This window comes from Glossina fuscipes, unplaced genomic scaffold (assembly GCF_014805625.2).
Source record: "Glossina fuscipes isolate IAEA_lab_2018 unplaced genomic scaffold, Yale_Gfus_2 0, whole genome shotgun sequence".
Classification (NCBI taxonomy): Eukaryota; Metazoa; Arthropoda; class Insecta; order Diptera; family Glossinidae; genus Glossina; species Glossina fuscipes.
Window position 1 is genome coordinate 9,375,136 of NW_023998414.1, and position 6,479 is coordinate 9,381,614.

The following is a 6,479-nucleotide window of genomic DNA, read 5'->3' on the forward strand; positions in this document are numbered from 1 at the left end:
TGTGTGTGTGTGTGTGTGTGTGTGTGTGTGTGTGTGTGTGTGTGTGTTTATATATATGCGTATGTGTGTAAACAAACATAAAATTCGAAAATTAAAATCGAAATGAAATGAATCTTTCAAAAAAAAAAAAAAAAAAAAAAAATAGGAAAAGAAAAAATAACTACAAGCGTTTCAACACTTATTCAGCCGGAAAAATTTAATTGGAAATTAAAAGGAAAGCTCGCTCGTGTATATGTATGTGCCAATAAAAATAGGGAAAAAACAAAACAAAAAAAAAAAACAAAAAAAAAAAGCAACAAAAGCAAACTACAATTGTGAACACAAACAAAGAAACAAACAAACAAATTTGAAATGCGAATTTTGCATCTCTAACTTATTTAGATGAAATAATAGTTTTTAGTTTGCACCTTTTTGTACAGAGCCAATCAATGTTAATTGTAGAAAGAAAAAAGAAAAAAAAGAATAAATAAATTGAAAATATATACATATATATATATTTATACAATGTATGTATAAATATGTATATACCTATATATATATATATATATATTTATTTATTTATATATATATTTATATATATATATTTATATATATATATAGAAACAAAAATTAAATTCTCGAAATTATCCGTTTACTACCAACTAATGGGAAAATTGTAAATAACTTATGCAACAACATGTTGAATAAAATACTCGAAGAGAAGAGAGAGAGAGCTCGCCCAGCATTTTGTAATTAACAACTGCTTTAATACATATACATATATATATATATACGTATACTTATATATATATATATATATATATAATATATATTTGTATAAAAAATAAAAAGGAGAAAAATGAAGAAGTAAAAAAGCTGAAAATAATGTTGAACTTACTGGTAATTGACCATTAATTGTTGTTGCTACTGTTGTTAAATGCAATTGAAATGAATCGAATTGTTTGCTCTTGAGACAGCGAACTGACAACGTTGATAAAAGAAATTAACAACAAAAGCATTAATTAACATTCAACTGAAAAGTTTGATGAACAACAAAACCAATATAAACAAACAATTTTCAATGCCCTGCGAAGAACGCGAATAGAGAAACATTATAACTATATATATATATATATTTATATATATATATATACATGAAATATGCTCTTTCGTAAAGGTAAGCAATGATGCATTTTTTTTAATTAATTAATAGAAATTTTTTTTCCTTTTTTCTCTTTTTTTTTTTTTTTTTTTTTTTTTTTTTTTGTATCTTTTCATAAATTGACTTTCATTACGAGTGATACTTACTTATAAAGAGTGATACCTTTTCAAATTTGAAATTTATATTAAAGAAAATAGTGCTTAATGTTGAAGCTTCAATATTACAGTTATAGTCTATAAAAAAATATCATTCAAATATCCGTTACACGACCACACGACACCAAATTTCCCAAAGTTTGTATTTTATCAAAACAGAATCTTGGACTTTAATGTGATCCTAAAGAAACAATCACACGATCGCGGAGACGGCGATCCAATTGTCTGATGAGCAGACAATGAGCACTCATCCGCAAGTGAGCTGGCACTTTAGTAAAAAGGTTTTTAAAGCGATTTCTAAACTGGAAATTGTACTGAATGCTTTCATCTTTGGAAGCACACAACAAAACAACTTTTAAAAAGAACGGCGACCTATTAAAAGGCTCTATGTCAGAGTATTATTATACTGGAATAGGAATTCCGTTTATTTGTAAGAAATGTGCAGGTGACACTCTTTGGAGCCACTTTGCTAAGCACTGCCCTATTTGCAAGCCAAAAAAATGGCAACGTAAAGCTATTCTACTAAAAGTAACAACATAAGGATTTTAAAAGATTCACTAATAACATTAACATTTTCTTATAAGCATGTCCCATAATTTGTTCTTCCCGCTAAAGGTCAATTAGTACAAAGATGTTTGTCTTACTTACGACATCTGTCGTCTTAGAACAACTCTCAACCAATTTTCGATGCCCTACATCAATTGTGGTAAACGTTGTTCAACGTTGTTATCTTCGAAATCGATATAAGCTTGTGCCTCTCTTTCTGTCTGTCGATTAGGTAGCTGTCCATGCGTGCTATTGAACATGGATTGAATCCGACAGATAGTGATCGCATTTTTCTATTCATCATATCATATAATAAACAGAGTGTTTGTAAAATTTCTTTTATTTTAAGTTTTGCGGAAAGTTTGCAACGGAATAGGATACATTATCACGTTTTCTATAGTTATCCGCACTCTTGTCGAATATTGATGTCAATATATGTCCTAATGGCGGCAGATCGCAGACTGACAAGTTCATCATTTGATTAGACCGTATGAGTGTAATTCATTTTTTTCCTTATACATACATACACTTATACATATAGTGTTGTACTTATATCAACTTTTTTAGTTAGCAGGCATGCTCAGATACTTTTTAATTTACTCCAGATATACAACTGAAGGATAATTATCTTAAATAAATGGTTGCAAGCGAGAAAATGAACGAAATCGCAATAATCATAAAATGAATTCCGTTTAAAAAAATTAAAGTCATTTCATCTTAAAATTCTCCAAAACGATTATTGTTGTATTGTTGCCAATACTGTTGCAGGCTACGATAACGTGTATGAGTTGTGTGAAGTGCGTTGTCGTTGAAGCAAGCTACGTCAATATATATTTGTATTGATTTTTGGTAGTCTTACTAAATATTTATCAATCAGTGGTTGTGCTAACCATACGATAAATATAAGTAGAGAATATAGATTTTGCAATATTCTACTAACAAAAACAATGCACTTTTTTAAAGACAAACAAGTAATAGCACTAGAGTGGAACACGGGTTAGTAGTAGATACCCTATGCTAATCTACACTTATTCATATAACGGCTTTTTCAAATCGTGGTCTTGTATGGGAAATGGTCCGATCCAATAGCTTTCGTCCTTGGGCGAATCAGAAAGTGATTCAGCAAACAGTTCCGAATCGATCGAATCGAATAAAAGGTGAATCTATATCAAATTCTTGCATCCTGCTGCAACAGCCTTACATCCTTACAAAGTCAATATACCTTTTGACCAAAAGTTGTGAAGGATATGAAAGAGGCCATTCAATTAGATCCTTTAAGAGGAGATAGGTTCTATAGTGTTTTATTTATTTCCTTCTTCTCTTTTCAAATTTTTTCCTTACACTTTACAGTCGATTATCTCGTATAACTCTGGCACGTAGAAAAAAAATATTTGTATGTGTACAAGAAATTCGGCTTGGGAATCGTCTCATATAGCGAATGTGAAATTTATGCCTATGAGTCTGAAAGTGAATATCAGTCTTCCGGAGCCTAAGCCGACAAGGTTTGTTTGAATTGAACTCCGTCTACTGTGTGTTTGTTTGGGAAGAAATTTTCAGAGATGTACGAAACACACGATAAGAGTTTCGAAATCATTTCTCGCAATGACAATGAAGAGGCGTGAACATTTCATTATTCGAATAACCGTGACCTCGCGTAGCATGGTTTTATTTGCGCATTTTATGCTTTTAAGTAAAGACGCGAAACTTGCGTTTTCGTCAGAATGCATGAAGACGTTTAGATCGTTCATCTCTGAAATATCATCTGAATTGGTTATGAAAAAATTGCTATATATTAGAGGTGGGTAATTGGGTGGGTTTATTGTCATTCATCAAAAAAAAAAAAAAAAAAAAATAGAAGAAGTTCTAAAAACCAAATGGTAAAATTTTTCCAACTTTGGCATATTAAAATATCATAATTTTTTCATCTTATGCTATATAATGCATAAAATATATGTTAATACAATATATATAGCATATATATAACATTCTTCTGTGCACTCTCTTTCTTATATATCCTTAGTGTATATGAAAAATATTTATGGCTTTTTGAAATTTGTTAAAATCAATCTCTCGGCCTTGAAAGATAGTTCCTGTGACTGTAGTACTGATACTACCAGTATAACAGCCATTATATAAAGTGTCACATACGCGATCTTTACATGTTATACAATATATTAACATTTATAGGACTATGAATAATGGAATTTTTATTATTATTATTATTATTATTATTATTATTATTTTCTTTTTTTTTTTTTTAAATCCATTCAATGTTGGCATCGAAAATACCGCTAATGTCATAAGCGTGGGACGCTGTCATTAACAACATATTCACAGGCAGTTTTGTTACTTATTGAAAATGAATGACAACATATGGTGCACACTCGGATTTTATGGATCTTAAGTCTTTAAAATGTGCTAAGCTTACCCCGCACAAAATTAATTTCACTTCAGAGGTAAAAGTTTATATAAACACAAATTTTTATTACTGCAAAAAGAGAGAAAAAAAAAAAAAGGAATGCATTTTCAATGAAATAATGAAATAAGAAAAAATTGTTAATAAAAATTCTTTGATCTATAATCACATAATATATTGTTTTCAAAGAAGTATTCAAGAGAAGCTAAGAGAAATTAATGAAAATATTGATTGGCAGTAAGTCACTTCCCACTCAAAGCACTCACTGTTCACTAGTGCGTTAGCTATTTACTGGCAAAGTTAATCATAATCAAGCGGATGAATCCTCCTCCTGCTATGTGTACATAACTTTTTTCTTTTTTTTTTTATTAACTGTATTGCAAGTTTTCGTTTACGTGATTATATAAAATTCTATTAAATTGAATTGAAACATCATCAGCTATATTTCCAGAATGTGTTTACGAGGTAGTCTAAACTAAACTAAACTGTAAATTTATTTAAGGTAAAGTAAATACACACAAATCTACGACTTGCCAAACAAACTTTTAGATACGTTCCGTAGCAGAAGTTCAAATCACTTGCGAAATAAGGAATTTATAAAAGACTGCACTATGTTCTCAGCAGCACTTAAACTATGTGCATATATAAGCATACACATATATATAGGTGGCCTGTTAGAGTACTTTAGAGATTTTACTTTTCTTGTAAATCTTTTCAAATAAAGCAAAATTGACTTGACGAAGAATGCGGTGTTTGTCAGTCACTGAAGAACGGAGGAATTTTTTCATTTAAGTGATCACATTATATGTAAGCAAACAAACCGAGCATGTCGGTTACAGTGAAAAGAAGTCTACAATCCCACTAACAATGCATATTAATCAATTTACTAAAATAAAATTTTTAAAAAATATTTTTAAAAAACTGTCGTCCTTCCTCGAATATGAGAATAAAAAATTATTCGTTAGTCGCTAGTGCTGATCTTTTACGTACCAATGCATCGTTCACTTTGTTCATTTCACCTCAGTAGACATCTGCAGGAATTGTTTAATTCGTTTATAGCAACGCTACACGTAGCTGATCCCACCATACGGACGACCCTGCTGGTATAACCTATAACTTGTTGTGTTTGGGATTGCCTTAGTAGATCTAGTTTTCACCGCCAGTCACAATACGCCGCAGAAAACAACGAAACGACGATATTGATACTGTTCGAATTCTGACTGTCCAGTAGAAAGTAGAAAATCATCCTTACAAGTACATGCTACAAAGATATGGAAATGCTATTTTCGGCTACGTGCACGCAACACTCAGAAAAACTTGAAATAGACTCACTTGTTATTATACCGATCGATTTAGAAAGCGATAAGCTTACCCGTCCGTCACTCCGTCCTGTGTTATTCCGTTCAACATAAATGTTGCAATTTTTGGGTTATTTTGATGATATGTGGAACACTGACCTGTTTTAGCTCAAGAACGAATACTATTGAAGATAGTGCAGATCAGATCACTTTTTCGACCACTTCCCATATGGTGGCTTATTTTGAAAAATCATTTTATAAATGTGTATATTAAGCGAACCATGATGCATTATAGTGTTCTTACTTCTTTTGAGTTACGTACGGTTTCGTAAAATGCGGTAAAATTTACCGATGAACGCATTGTTTTGTGCATGCAAAATTTCCTTTGTTTTTAGTGTAGCTCGACATTGAAAAAAAAAAAAAAGGATCGGGAATGACTACTTTGGAAAAGAAATTTTCCGAAGCAAATCTTCAATATTACAATTTATAAATACAAAATGTAATATAAAATATAATACAATACAATAATGCTCAATGACATTGAGAAACCGTTATTCCCGTCTACGTGTAATGAAAACCACAAAAATGTTAATCATAATGAATTTTCAGAAATCTCTTTAAAAACATGAAAATCCCGTATTTATTGCATTTAGAAATAAACACTAAATTGCGAAGCAAAGAATCATCTTACAGGGAGCACATCTTCGTAAGAAATATTTTTTTTTATTATAAAATTTTGCGAATCGCTTAGCAATTCTCCAAGAATTTAATCACGTATATTTGAAATAATTTTCTTCAACGTCTTCTTATTCTTATGAACAAATAACGCACAACATTTCCTTATGTATTTTATATTTGTGTCAAGCTTCATATTATTTTTCTGTTGAAAAAATTTTTACATTCACTTGGTTTTCGATATCTGT

At 30.5% G+C, this 6,479-nt stretch overlaps 1 long non-coding RNA gene across 2 annotated transcripts in view; it reads left to right on the forward strand.

Moving 5' to 3' along the window:
- Positions 1-1,150, forward strand: part of LOC119636136 — a 16,476-nt gene extending 15,326 nt beyond the window's left edge. For both annotated transcript variants that reach the window (XR_005247126.1, XR_005247125.1), the window contains exons 2-3: positions 601-728; positions 832-1,150. This is a non-coding gene — a long non-coding RNA (uncharacterized LOC119636136). The remainder of the gene's footprint in view (positions 1-600; positions 729-831) is intronic.
- The last annotated feature ends 5,329 nt before the right edge of the window (positions 1,151-6,479 follow it).